Source organism: Triticum aestivum, chromosome 2A (assembly GCF_018294505.1).
Source record: "Triticum aestivum cultivar Chinese Spring chromosome 2A, IWGSC CS RefSeq v2.1, whole genome shotgun sequence".
In the NCBI taxonomy this organism is placed as follows: domain Eukaryota; kingdom Viridiplantae; phylum Streptophyta; class Magnoliopsida; order Poales; family Poaceae; genus Triticum; species Triticum aestivum.
In genome coordinates, this window is record NC_057797.1 from 522,479,156 (window position 1) to 522,494,764 (window position 15,609).

Sequence of the window (15,609 nt, forward strand, 5' to 3'; positions counted from 1 at the left end):
AACGACACAAGAGACACAAGGTTTATACTGGTTCGGGCCACCATTGTGGTGTAACACCATACTCCGGTGTGTGGTGTGGTGGATTGCCTCTTGGGCTGATGATGATGCACAATACAAGGAAGAACAGCCTCGCGAGGGTCTGTTCTTGGCTGGGGGGGGAACGAACTGCTAGGAGGAGTTCAGTTACCCCTCTCTCTCTCTGATTTCGATCTTCTCTTCTTTGTCCTCCTTCCCTACCTTGTGGGTGGCTGGTCCTATTTATAGAGGCCCTGGTCCTCTTCCCAAATATCGAGCGGGAAGGGAGCCAACAATGGCGGGCTAATTTGAAGGGGGACAGCTAGTACTAGCTATCCTGACAAAAGTAGTCTTCGCCTGCACAAAGCTCTGGTGGTGACGCCGTCTTGGGCTCCACGATGACCTCCGTCTTGCAGTCCTCCTGGTCTTGGTCTTGTTGCACCGAAATGGCAACCTTTGCCTGATGCCTCGGTACTCTGCGGTTGCGCTTGCTCCCTTTGCACCAAAGAGGAAAGGAGGACACTACGCGGGCTGGCGCCCGCCTGGCGCCTTTGGTCGTCATGGCTTGCGTCACGGGCACCTCGTGAGGTACCCCGCCTTGATCTCTCCGCCTCCTCGCGAGCCAGCCTGATGAGGCCGTGCCTGAGGAAGCTCCGTGTCGTCCGCCCCGCGAGGCTTGGCCCCTCGCGAGGGTCTTGGGTCTGTGTTGATGAAGATGGGCCGTGCTGGGCCCCCCTTTGAGCCACGCCGCAGGCCACAGGCAGGCAAGTCTGGGGACCCCCGTTCCCAGAACGCCGACAATATTAACAAAACAGGATCACAGGCACCTTACAAGCCCCCACGGGACGCGTCTTTGATTCCTCGCAGGGAACAGATCCTAAAAGGACGCTAACTACACGCACCCTTGCAAAAGACGCCATCATCAACAGTGGGCCGTCAAGCACCGGCGCCAACCCCATCCAGATCAGAGTCGGCGACGGCCTGACGGGCCCGCCCTGCTCCAGGAGCGGCGCCGGCTCTGGGGCTCGTAGCTGTCGTCGCTCGTCTCCGGAGTCGTGAAGAGCTCGCCGGAGTCGCTGGAACCTCCAACGCCTCCACCGCCTGAGGAGCCACCAAGGGAGCGGTCGGCGGGCCCAGTCCTCACCGTAGCAGGGTCCTGACCACCTCTCCCGGGGCAGCACTCCAGCCGGCGCCCATTCACATCGAAGACCTTCAAGAACATCACCGAAGCACCATTGTACTCTAAGTGGATCGCGAAGGCCTCTCTTGTCCTGCAAACCCGAGCGATTTCGCTCCAGCCTCGGGTCATGAAGACCTCGCCCGGGGCAACGACCGCGACCTCTGCCTTGGTCGCGAGGGTGCTGCAGCCGGCGTGCTGCAGCCGAAGCTCCAGGAGTTCTCCCTGCATGATGATGGAGGCGAAGAAGGGAGGAAGCCGAATCCAAGACTGAGGAGGCATGGCGGCGTGGAGCACGAACTCTCGGGAGGAGCCCTTGGTGTGGACCCCAGGGGGGACGACCCACAACTTCATGACCCGTCGGCACCGACGGCGGTGCCGCCCGTGGTGATTGGCATCGACTCCTTCAGAGTCCTCGATGTGGGCATACAAGGGAAGCGGAAACCCCCGCGGTGGCCGCTTGCACTAGGGCCTCGACACCACCTGATGGGCCCCCTCGTCCCGGCCATGGAGGGCGAGCCGTTTCTTCGGCAGGAGTGGGTCTGGTTCCTCTCGAGGAGCATTTCCCTTCTCTGCCGTCGAGAACCGGCGGATCGGAGCCATCGCAGCAAGACGGAGCAAGGACCAGGAAGAAGGAGAAGCAAGAAGGGATGGACTAGAAGGGCGCGCGCCGTTCCGTACTTATGGCCGGCGAAGGCCAACCGCCGACCTCCACGATCGTAGGTAATCATGACCCGCTTTGCATGCAGGGACTTGTCCAATCCGTGCAGTTGCCGAGGCGCCGTGGGGAAGTGGAGACGCTCACGTCCAATCAACCACCACGTGGCGCCCAAGGCCGCAGGCTGTTAGGGCCTGCGGCACTTCGCCCTTGCCCTTTCTCCTCCCTGCACAACCAAGTCTGGGCGCGCCTTGGGCCCGGGGGCTACTGTTGGCGTTCTAGGAATGGGGGTCCCCAGACTTGCCTGCCTGCGGCCTGCGGCGTGGCTCAAAGGGGGGCGCAGCACGGCCCATCTTCATCAACACAGACCCAAGACCCTCGCGAGGGGCCAAGCCTCGCGGGGCGGACGACACGGAGCTTCCTCAGGCACGACCTCATCAGGCTGGCTCGTGAGGAGGCAGAGAGATCAAGGCGGGGTACCTCACGAGGTGCCCGTGACGCAGGCCATGACGACCAAGGGTGCCAGGCGGGCGCCAGCCCGTGCAGTGTCCTCCTTTCCTCTTTGGTGCAAAGGGAGCAAGCGCAGGCGAGAGCATCAAGCAAAGGCACCCGTTTCGGTGCAACGAGACCAAGACCAGTCCAATGGCAGGGAGGAAGTCATTGTGGAGCCCAAGCCAGCGTCACCACCAGAGCCTTTGGCAGGTGAGGACCAACTTTAGTCAGGATAAGTGTACCAGATGTTCCCCTTCAAAATGGCCAATTGTTGGCGCCCTTCCTGCTCAATATTTGGGAAGAGGCCCAGGGCCTTTGCCTATAAATAGGACTAGCCACCCCCAGGGTAGAGGGATGGAAAATCAGAGAGAGACTCGAGAAGAGAGAGAGAGAGAAGGGTGACTGAACTCCTCCTAGCAGTTCATCCCCTCAGCCAAGAACAGACCCTCGCGAGGCTGTTCTTCCCTGTATTGCTCATCATCATCAGCCCAAGAGGCAATCCACCACACCATACACTGGAGTAGGGTATTACACCACATCGGTGGCCCGAACCAGCATAAACCCTGTGTCTCTTGTGATGTTCTTTCCATAGCTTAGAGCATAGTGAGGCGGAGGGGTGCAGGTAGGTAGAAGGCGAAATCTCCACGCGCACCCTAGTGTTCGAACCTCAAGGGTCTGCCGGAACCCGAAATCCGACAAGCAAAGATGCCAACGGTGGACCACGTCGTAATAGACCAAAGCGCCGCAACAACGGCGATAATATCGTTGATACGGCAGTCAATGCCAGATTCAGAGGCTCTAGAACCGGTCAACGGAAAAAGACATTCAAAAGAAGTACTCTGGCTCCGTCCAGTTTGGATCGCATACTGGATCGCTCGTGTCAAATCCACGGCACCCCCGACAAGCCAGCCAATCACACCAACAGAGAATGTTGGGTGTTCAAGCAGGCCGGCAAGTTAAATGATGAAAACAAGGACAAGGGGCTGCATAGTGATGATGAGGAAGAGCCCGGCCACCGAACACGGGAGGACAGAAGAGGTCCCCCCCACAAGTGAAGACGGTGAACATGATATACGCAACCCACATTCCCAAGAGAGAGCGGAAGCATGCACTAAGGGACGTCTATGCGATGGAGCTCGTCGCCCCAAAGTTCAACCCATGGTCCGCTTGTCTGATCACCTTTGATCGCAGGGACCACCCCACTAGTATCCGTCATGGCGGATCCGCCGCACTGGTCCTAGACCCCATCATCGACGGGTTTCACCTCACTCGAGTCCTTATGGACGACAGTAGTAGCCTGAACCTGCACTATCAGGATACAGTGTGAAAAATGGGTATAGATCCCTCGAGGATCAAACCCACCAAAACCACCTTTAAGGGCGTCATCCCAGGTGTAGAGGCCCATTGCACGGGCTCAATCACACTGGAAGTGGTCTTCAGATCACCGGACAACTTCTGAAGCGAGGAGTTAATCTTCGATATCGTCCTGTTTCGCAGTGGCTAACATGCACTGCTCGAGCGAACCGCATTTGCAAAATTCAATGCGGTACCGCATTACGCATACCTCAATCTCAAGATGACAGGACCTAGGGGAGTCATAACAGTGAATGGAAACACAGAACGCTCGCTCCGCACAGAAGAGTACACTGCAGCCCTCGCAATAGAAGCACAAAGCAGCCTTTTAAGGCAAACCACTAATTCGGCGATACAGCCCCCGGACACCTTCAAGCGAGTCCGGAGTAAACAACAACAGGATCGCCTAGCATGTTCAGAGCTCTCGTAGCAATTCGGCCCCCATCCCAGTCCCAGTCAAGCGACGAAATCCGTGCCGCGCCTACATAATTACGCACTGAAAATACCATGGACATAGGCGGGGGCATGATCAGGGCACGTCCCGCAATGCGGCTTAACCGCCCTAGGGGCTGTATACCTTTATCATTTTTTATCTTTCAGGACCTAACTCTCTGGAAGCCCTTTCCGGCAGTACGATTGCCGGACACATTACGGGAAGGAACAACCAAGGAGGCAAGAAGCTAAGATGTACACGGGAACCCTTAGGTGGTCTCTAATAATAATTGATATACCCGCTTTCTACTATCCATATGCAGCTTGCCCTTGGATAGGACATGTTAAATAGTCCTACTTTCTGCTTATTGCACTACTTGTACCAGTACGCTTCGACATATTATTTAAATAACAATGCATAGCATTAGTCTATTATTGCATTATTAATCCCCTTTTTCTTATATGTTCATTCACGACAATCTGCACCCGTACATTCGGGTACGGTCAGCACGCCAGGGGATTTCGTTTACCCCATAATACGACACGAGAAGTCCAAACACTTTCGACAATGCGGCACCCTGAACTTATAGCATTATATGCATCAGCTCTGAATCATGTCTTGTGTCAATAGTTGGGTTTGCCCGGCTCCCATGCTTTGGTACCTTATGTTCCGCTATATCGGCTAACGTAGTGGTGGGAGAACTACTTCGTTTGTGTCCCGGTTCTTCCGGACGAGCACCTCAGTAGAGAAAGCCGAAAACTGACTGTCATGATAAGGTGAGAGTTGGTCGCTGTTCGAGAGGTCTCAAGTCCTTAAAGATTTTTTCTGCTTTGGGTGAGGAGTCGGCCTAGCCCGACTTTGGTGTGTATAGCGCCCCAAATTCGGCCTTCCGAATACTTGGGGCTTCGCCAAAATTTAAAATTGTAGGCTTCTATGGCTAAGTGAGAGTGATAAAGCCTTATAGTACGATTGCCTAGTTCGTTGCGCTGAACACCTCCCTCGAAGGACCCACCATTGGGATAAAGAGTGCTCAGGTTTATCCCGAACACCTCAGTACTAGTTACATGGGGGCAAAAGCCGACAACTGGCCAACTCTCAGATTTTATAAACGGCCGCACAGAAGGTAATATTTTAAATTAAAAAAGCATTTCATAGCGCAAATGAACTCATTTCACATCATAGGATCACATGAGCATGTTCATTAAAAAATTACATCCCTGGCACATTCATCCGCCACAAGGCGGGAACCCTTCAGGACACTCTCATAATACATTTCGGGGCAGCGATGCTCCTTGCCCTCCGGCGGCCCCTCCTTCACCAGCTTCACGGCGTCCAGCTTCGCCCAGTGCACCTTCGCCCGGGCAAAAGCCCTGCGCGCACCTTCGATGCAGACGAACCGCTTTATGACTTCAAGCCGTGGGCAGGCATCCACAAGCCGCCTCACCAGACCGAAGTAGCTGCTAGGTTGGGGCTCGCCAGGCCACATCCGTACTATAAGGCCCTTCATGGCCTATTCGTCCGCCTTGTGAAGCTCGACCAATTGCTTCAGCTGGTTGCTCACAGGCATTGGGTGTTCGGTCCCAGTATACTGAGACCAGAACAACTTTTCTGTCGAGCTCCCCTCCTCAGCTCGGTAAAACTCCACGGCATCCAGTACACTGCGGGGAAGATCTGCAAACGCTCCTGGAGAGCTCCGAACTCGGGTAAGTAAAAGGAAAGTTTCCTCCACATGCTTGCTTTGCATAATGAATGCCTTACCCGCAGCTATATTCTTCATCGCATCAATCTCCTGGAGGGCCTTGTGGTCTTCAGTCTTGGCGCTCCGGGCGCTTTCAAGCGCCTTCGCAAGCTCGGACTCTCGCGTCTTAGAGTCAAGCTCCGAGGACTCGTGTTTTTTGGTGAGAGCCTCGAGCTCTTGCTGCACCTCGCCTACTCGGGCTTCTTGTTTTTCCCGCTCAATGCGCTCCTTGGCCGCTCTGTCTTCAGCCTCAAACAACGCCTTCTTCAGGGTCGCCACTTCGGTTGTGGCCCCTGGCAAATTCAAAATGATCCTATTACTTTACACCCGAACTTCTTTTTTATATATAGACAAGGTATTGCTTACCTTTGCTCTCCTCGAGCTGCCTCTTGGTAAGGCCGACCTCGTCCTCAGACCACTCCAGGTCCTGCTTCAGTGCAGAGACCTCCGCAGTACGTGCGGCAGTGGCCAGTAGTGAAGCCTGCACATACACATAGACACATTCTGATTAGACTCCTGATCATTTGATCCTCTATTCAGCCTTTCTTCGTGAACGCTGAACAGAGCATCAGGGGCTATTGTCCATGCGGTAATATTTTCTTATATTTTGATTGCTTACCTCAAAGCCTGTTAGGAGGCTGGCGCAAGCTTCGGTCAGTCCATTTTTGGCGGACTGAACTTTCTCGATCACCGCACTCATGATAGTGTGGTGCTCTTCATTGATGGAAGCGCCACGAAGCGCTTCCAGCAAGTTGGCTGGTGCCTCTGGATGGATAGAGGACACCGGCACGGGCGGCTTGCCCCCCTTAACAGGGGATTGCCTGCAGGTGTCCGGAACCACCAAAGGTTTCGGGGCAGTATTCAGTTGAGGGCCGAACTTGGAGCCCATGGGAGTCTTGCTCCCTTTGCGCCTAGGGTCCGGAAGGTCGCCTCGAGGCGCCCCCAGGACTACCTCCCCTCGGCTCGGTGCCTTTTGGGACAGCACCTCGACATTGTCCGTAGGGCAATGGGTGGAGGCGGTCAGAAGTGAATCACTATTCATATCCGACTAGTCCAATGAACCGTCCGACGAATCTACGTAGAGATGAGCTCAGGACGGATTGCATAATCATATGCGGCATAATGAGAAACAGCGTAATAAGACATACCATGAATTACTATGGTGTCCGGATACTTACAACTTCGCCAGGGGCTTCTCCCTGGGTAACCACTCGTCGCCGCTATAGGCGGCCGTCGTGGAGCAGTCCGGAGGGAGGGTCCTTCCCTTCTTGGACCCTTCGGCCTCCCCAGTTGGGTCAGCCTTCCTCTTCTTGTCTCCCCCGGCTGGGGGGTGAACTTTCCTCCTCCTCCTCCTCGTTTTCGTGAGAGGAGTGCGCGTCGGAGTCATCGAATGATGAGTCCGATACAACCTTGCACTGGAGACCCTTTCGGGTCCCCGAGGCCTTCTTCTTGGTCTTTTCCACCGGCACCTCATAAGGTGCCGGATCCAGCATCTCCATTAGGAGAGGATCTACAGGATCTTCAGGCAGGGGGGCTGGGAAATCGAGCTGCTCCGCTGTCTTTATCCAGTCCTGTTAATGACATGGAAGCTTAGATCCCGCACATGATTTAACTGGGGAAAATAAATACCCTGTGAGATATAAAAACTTACCGGATTGGCACGGTGCTTTGTGCTGAGTCCATGGTCCTCGGTGAGGGAAGGAGGTACCTCGGCGCCCTTGAACAACACCCTCCAGACGTCCTCATGCGTCATGTCATAGAGCTCTCGCAGCGTCTGGTGCTTGGCCGGGTCGAACTCCCACAAATTGAATGCCCGTCATTGACACAGGATGGTCCGGTGGAAGAGCATGACCTGGACCACGTTGACGAGCTTGATTTTCTTGCTCATCATGTTCCTGATGCAGGTCTGGAGTCCGGTCAGCTCTACCGAAGAACCCCGGGACAGGCCCTTCTCTTTCTAGGGGGTGAGCCGCGTGGGGATTCCGGATCAAAATTTGGGGGCCGCCACCCAGTTGGTGTCGCGTGGCTCGGTGATGTAGAACCACCCCGATTGCCACCCCTTTATGGTATCCACACAGGTGCCCTCGAGCCAGGTGACGTTAGGCATTTTGCCCACCATGGCGCCTCCGCACTCTGCTTGCTGTCCGACCACCACCTTCGGTTTAACATTGAAGGTTTTCAGCCATAGGCCAAAGTGGGGCCTGATGCGGAGGAAGGCCTCGCACACGACGATAAACGCCGAGATGTTGAGGATGAAATTGGGGGCCACATCAGGAAAATCCAGCCCGTAGTAAAACATGAGCCGGCGGACAAACGGGTGGAGGGGAAATCCCAGTCCGCGGACGAAATGGGTAAGAAAAACTACCCTCTCATGGGGTTCGGGCGTAGGGATGATCTGCCCCGCATCTGGCAGCCGGTGCGTGATATCCGCGGCCAGATATCCGGCTACCCGTAACTTTGCGATGTGCTCCTTCATGACGGAGGAGACCATCCACTTGCCTCCTGCTCCGGACATGCTTGGAGTGGTTTGAGAAGAAGAACACAAACTTGGGCGCTGGAGCTCGAGTGTGTGAGAATGGATAAGCAAGGAGGTAGAAGGCGTGGGTAAAAGGGGTGAATCCTTGTCCCTTTATAAGGGCGGAAGAGGCGATGCGCCTCCCCACTTGCCTGGTAAAATCGCTTATTCCCCAGGCATCGTAATTGATCGCGCGGTTGGGTTACCCATGTCCGTATTGATGAGAATCCCGTAATAAGGGGGACATGATCTCTTCTTTGACAAGACGTGTTAAGAAAACCGCCCCGCAATATATGCGGTGCTGGTTGAGAAAAATAGTTCGAATAATGACCGGGCCATGACATGATGTCATGCTGTCAAATGTGTCAGCAGATTGGATTTGTGGAAATATTATTCTCTCTATGGTGGTATGTGGAACTTGTTTTGCAGAGCCGGACACTAACCTTGTGTTCAAAATCTTCTGTGGAGTATTCGGAGGAGGAACCTGCCCTGCAATGCCAAAGACAAAACTGCGCGCCGGACTCATCGTCATTGAAGCCTAGTTCAGGGGCTACTGAGGGAGTCCTGGATTAGGGGGTCTTCGGACAACCGGACTATATCCTTTGGCCGGACTGTTGGACTATGAAGATACAAGATTGAAGCCTTCGTCCCTTATCCGGATGGGACTTTCCTTGGCGTAGAAGGCAAGCTTGGCAATACGGATATGTAGATCTCCTCCCTTGTAACTGACTCTGTGTAACCCTAGCCCCCTCCGGTGGCTATATAAACTGGAGGGTTTAGTCCGTAGGACAAGATACAATCATACCATAGGCTATCTTCTAGGGTTTAGCCTCTACGATCTCATGGTAGATCAACTCTTGTAATACTCATATCATCAAGAACAATCAAGCAGGACGTAGGGTATTACCTCCAATAAGAGGGCCCGAACCTGGGTAAACATCATGTCCCTGGCCTCCTGTTACCATCCGCCTTAGATGCACAGTTCGGGACCCCCTACCCGAGATACGCCGGTTTTTGACACCGGCAAGTATGATCACCGACTCAGCCGTGATGATCGTCGTCGAGTTCCCACACCTCCTCCGAGGAGTGGATCATATGTGCCTCGGCAATATGATGACAGACGCCCTCACAATTGCGAACGAAGGGTACCGACTGACCCAAGGGAGCCAGGCTTTGACACGCAATCTATTCTTGTTCAAGGTCTGGTTGATAGGAATAGAGCACACATGGAAGGCCTTGACAGAGATTGTCCGACTGGCAGCAGAGTTCATGTTTCAGGTCCAGAGTGTTTCAGCAGAGCCATCAGAGCTGCAATGATTCCTCCCAACTTCAGGTTGGCGACTGGAGTCAGCAAGTTCACTGGTGAGTCCAAACCTGACACTTAGCTTGAGGATTGCCGAGTGGCTGTGCAGATTGGTGGCGGCAATGATGAAGTGGCCATGAAGCATCTTCCTCTAATGTTGGAAGGATCGGCCAGAGCATGGTTGACTCAGTTAGCACCAGACAGTATATTCAGTTGGGAAGAACTTGTCCGAGTATTTGTCAGGACTTTTGAGGGTACTTACAAGCGGCCAGGAGGGTTAACAGAGTTGCAACATTGCGTTCAAAAACCGAATGAGACTCTGAGAGATTACATTCAGAGGTGGACCACTTTGCATCACACAGTGGAAAATGTATTCGAGCATCAAGCAGTTTGTGCATTCAAGGAAGGTGTTCGGTATCGAGAGCTTAACCTGAAATTCAGGTGGACTGGAGATATGTCTGTGACTCAGATGATGGAAATAGCCACTCAGTACGCTAATGGAGAAGAAGAGGATTGACTCCGCAGTGGTAAGAGCAAACTAGTCGGTCAGGACACTGGTGGGAACACTTCTAATCGGATACAGAAGCGCAAGGCCGAGCTAGCTGCTCCTGGTGAAGCTTTAGTCGTGGCTCAAGGAAAGTTTAAAGGGAAGCCCAAAGGGCCCTGGACCCCCAAGAAAGTGAAAGATCAAGCCGGAAATGATGTGTTGGATTTACCATGCCACCTTCACACCAAGAAGGATGAAGAGGGTAATCTGATTTATCCTAAACATACCACTCGACAGTGTCGAGTTTTGATTCAGCAGTTCCGAGAAAAGCAACCCAATGAGAAGGAAAAGGAGTTGGACAAAGATGAAGATAAGGAAGAAGATGATGATGGTTTTCCCAACGTCAATTCCACTCTGGTGATTTTTGCCTATGTGGAGAGCAAAAGTCGACTGAAAGTTATCAACAAAGAAGTGAACATGGTTGCTCCGGCAACACCCAGTTATTTGAAGTGGTCTCAGACTGCCATCACGTTCGACCAGTCTAATCACCCAACGCGTATAGCCACCCCTGGAAGGCAAGCGTTGGTGGTCGACCCAGTTGTGTAAGGCACTCGACTGACCAAAGTGCTAATGGATGGGGTTAGCGGCCTGAATATCCTTTATGCTGAAACCTTGAAGGGGATGGGCATTCCAATGTCCAAGCTTAGCAAAAGCAATATGAGTTTCCATGGCGTTATCCCTAGAAAGAAAGCCGAATCACTCGGCCAGATCGCCCTTGACATGGTTTTCGGTGATTCCAAGAATTACCGCAAGGAAAATTTGACATTTGAAGTAGTGGATTTCCAGAGTGCTTATCATGCTATTCTGGGTAGGCCTGCTTATGCACGTTTTATAGCTCGACCATGTTACGTGTACCTCAAATTGAAGATGCCCGGTCCCAGAGGAGTGATCACAATTACTGGAAATCGACAGAAGGCAGAAGAGTGCTTCCAGAAGGGCTCAAAAATTGCCGATGCACAAATGGCAGCAGTGGAAATGCAAGAATACCGGAAAGATGCAGATCCGAGTGATTTGTTGCGAGCCAAGAAGCCCGTCACAGATTCTGCATTTCAGTCGTCCGGTGAAACGAAGCCAATTCATATTCACCCGACCGATCCTAATGTTGCTCCTACTCATATCTCAACATCACTCCACAGCAAATAGGAAGAAGCGCTCATCCAGTTCCTCCGTGAGAACTGGGACATCTTTGCATGGAAATGTTCTAACATGCCAGGTGTACCCAGGGGACTGGCTGAACACCGTTTGCGAGTCTATCCGAAAGTAAAACCAGTCAAGGAACATCTTCGATGGTCCGCCATACAGAAGAGAAAAGCAATTGGTGAGGAAGTGGCTCGGCTCCTGGCGGCTGAGTTCATCCGAGAGATTTACCACTCCGAGTGGCTCGCCAATGTTGTCATGGTCCCCAAGAAGGATGATTCACTTCGCATGTGCATTGATTTCAAGCATATCAATCAGTCCTACCCCAAAGATCATTTCCCTCTCCCCCGTATCGATCAAATTGTCGACTCGACTGCGGGGTGTGAGCATTTGTCTTTCCTAGACGCCTATTCCGGGTATCATCAGATCCGTCTGTATGGTCTTGATGAGATAAAAACAACTTTCATCACTCCATTCGGGTGCTTTTGTTATGTCACCATGCCATTCGGTCTCAAGAACGCCGATGCCACATTTATGAGAATGACTCAGAAGTGGCTGCTCACTCAAATCAATCGGAATGTGGAAGCATATATGGATGACATTGTGGTCAAGTCACGTAGAGGTTCTGACCTGCTGACTGACCTTGCTGAAACCTTTGCCAACCTGAGAAGGTATGATATCAAGCTTATTCCGTCAAAGTGCACATTCGCAGTTCCTGGTGGAAAGTTACTCGGTTTTCTCGTTTCTGAACAAGGGATGAAGCGCCCTATGCGTGTGCATGATGTCCAGAAGCTTGCTAGTTGTTTGGCCGCCTTCAGTCGATTCATCTCTCACCTAGGTGAAAAGGCATTGCCTCTTTACCGACTGATAAAGAAATCTAACAAGTTCGAGTGGACTCCTGAAGCTGAAGTAGCGTTTGCAGAGCTCAAAGCCCTGCTTTCCACCCAGCCGGTGCTCACTGCCCCAATCAGCAAAGAGCCTGTACTGCTTTATATTGCAGCCACTAGACAAGTTGTCAGTACAGTACTCGCGGTCGAGCGGGAAGAAGAAGGAAAAGCCTATAAAGTTCAGCGCCAGTATACTATATTTCCAAAGTTTTGACTCCATCCAAGCAAAGATATCCAAATTATCAGAAGCTTGTCTATGGAATTTACATGACCACAAAGATGTTGCACATTATTTCACTGATCACTCCACTACAGCTGTCAGCGACGCACCCTTGTCAGAAATTTTGAACAATAGAGATGCAACTGGTCGAGTGGAAAAGTGGGCGATTGAACTCCTTCCCTTGGATATCAAGTTTGAGGCAGATAAAGCTATTAAGTCCCAAGCAATAGCAGATTTCCTCTCCGAGTGGGTTGAGCAACAACTGCCGACTCAGATTCACTCAGAGCATCAGACCATGTTCTTTGATGGATCCAAGATGCTGAATGGTTCCGGTGTTGAGGTGATATTGCTATCCCCCCAAGGCGACAAGCTCAGCTATGTTCTCCAGATTCATTTTGACTGCTCCAACAATGAAGCTAAATATGAAGCACTTCTGTATGGATTGCGTAGGACCATTTCACTCGGCATCCGTCGCCTCATGGTTTACGGCGACTCGGATTTGGTGGTTAATCAAGTAATGAAGGAGTGGGACATCAGAAGCCCGGCTATGACTGGCTATTGTAATGCAGTGAGAAAGTTAGAGAAGAAGTTTGAGGGGTTAGAGCTCCATCATATACCCCGACTGAAAAATCAAGCAATCGATGATTTCGGAAAGATAGGTTCCAAGAGGGAGGCCATTCCCAGCAATGTGTTTTTGGAACATATTCATATACCTTCTGTTCAAGAAGGTCCCTTCACTAAAGAGCCCCCACAACCAAAGAGTGCCACTGACCCGACTGAAGTTGAAGTCCCAGCCGTGGCCGACTTGATCATGGAAGTTTTGGTCATCACTCCCGGCTGGACAGTGCCATACATCCCATACATTCTTCGAAAGGAACACCCAGAGGATGAAGAAGAGGCTCGACAGATCGTATGTCGATCCAAGGCCTTTACTGTGATAAGAGGATAGCTGTTCAGAGAAAGTGTAACTGGAGTCAGCCAGAAATGCATAACGCTAGAAGAAGGTCGAGTGATCCTCAACGATATACACTCGGGGACCTGTGGTCACCATGCGTCCTCTCGGACCATTGTGGCCAAAGCATACCGAGCGGGATTTTATTGGCCACGAGCAAATGAAATGGCAAAAGACATAGTCGATATATGTGAAGGTTGCCAGTTCTACTCCAACATGTCTCACAAGCCTACATCAGCCCTAAAGACCATTCCACTCGTCTGGACATTTGCTGTTTGGGGATTAGATATGGTTGGGACTCTGAGGACTGGCAGGAGTGGCTTCACTCATATGCTCGTAGTAGTCGACAAGTTCACCAAATGGATTGAAGCAAAGCTTATCAAAAATCTTGAAGCAAGTACTGCTGTTAGCTTCATCAGAGAGTTAATATTCAGATATGGTGTGCCGCACAGCATCATCACAGATAATGGATCAAACTTCGATTCCGATGAGTTCATAGCCTTTTGTGCTTCCCAAGGCACTCGAGTAGACTATGCTTTAGTCGCCCCATTCCCAGTCGAATGGACAAGCGAAAGTGCAATCGGATTGATTCCCAAAGGACTGAAACCCCAATTAATGCGTGATCTCAAGCATGCAGCAGGCGCCTGGGTCGATGAACTTCCATCGGTACTTTGGGGATTAAGGACAACTCCTAATCGGTTGATTGGTCAAACTCCATTCTTCTTGGTCAATGGAGCTGAAGCTGTACTTCCGAGTGACTTGCTTCACATGCACCCTGAGTCAAGCTTTTCTCAGAAGGTGAAGCAGAACAGGCTCGCAAGACGCAGTTGATCTCTTGGAAGATGAAAGAGAGATGGCCCTGATCTGGTCAACCATTTATCAGCAAGACCTGCGTCGGTTCCATGCCAAAAACGTGAGGGGTCGAGCATTTCAAGAGGGAGACTTGGTTCTTCGAGTGGATCAGCAGAAACCACACAAGCTCGCTCCTGCTTGGGAAGGCCCCTTCATTGTCACCAAAGTGCTCCACAACGGAGCATACCACCTTTACAATGTCGAGCACAAGAAAGACGAGCCACGCGCTTGGAATGCGGAGCTGCTCCGCCCCTTTTACACTTAAGCATTCAGACTGTTGAGATGTAATAAGAAATACCTTCTAGTTTGATTATCAAAGACATAGTTTTACAGTCTCCTAGATGATTGTTATTCCTTTTTAAATGTTCTAAATCCCCTAGTGGGTGCCTTAGCTGCGAATCCATTTTGCCTAAGTTTTAAAAAATCCTACCGAGTGGTGAGCAACCCTCCCACTCGGGGGCTTAGCTACAGCCCAGTGCTCGCCTAAGTTTAAAAAATCCTACCGAGTGGTGAGCAACCCTCCACTCGGGGGCTTAGCTGCAGCCCGGTGCTCACCTAAGTTTAAAAAAATCCTACCGAGTGCTGAGCAACCCAACCACTCGGGGGCTTAGCTGCAACCCAGCGCTCGCCTAAGTTCAAAAAATCCTACTGAGTGGTGAGCAACCCTCCCACTCGGGGGCTTAGCTGCAGCCCAGTGCTCAACTAAGTTTTAAAAAATCCTACCGAGTGGTGAGCAACCCTCCCACTCGGGGGCTTACCTGCAGCCCAGTGCTCGCCTAAGTTTAAAAAATCCTACCGAGTGGTGAGAAACCCTTCCACTCGGGGGCTTCGCTACAGTGAAGTACTCGCCTAAGTTTGAAAAAAATCCTACCGAGTGGTTAGCAACCCTCCCACTCGGGGGCTTAGCTGCAGTCAAGTACTTGCCTAAGTTTAACAAATCGTACCGAATGGTGAGCGATCCTCCCACTCGGGGGCTTAGCTACAGTCTAGTACTCGCCTAAGTATAAAAACATGCTCCATACTTGTCCGCAAGGACGACGAGGTGCAGGTCGACTGTGATCTGTCCTCGGAGCTTCGGCACAAATACAATGTCCGCTCCATCCTTGTCTGTAGGGACGAAGAGGTGCAGGTCGATTGCGATCTGTCCTCCGAGCTTCGACACAAATAAAATGTCCGCTCCATCCTTATCCGCAAGGTCGACGAGGTGCAGGTCGACTGGTTACCTTCTCCTCAGAGCTGCATTGCAAAAACAAAAGACTATTTCAAGTAAAGAGACAAGTCCCACTCGAAGGCAGACACATACATATTCAGAAGATAAACCTAGTTCGGA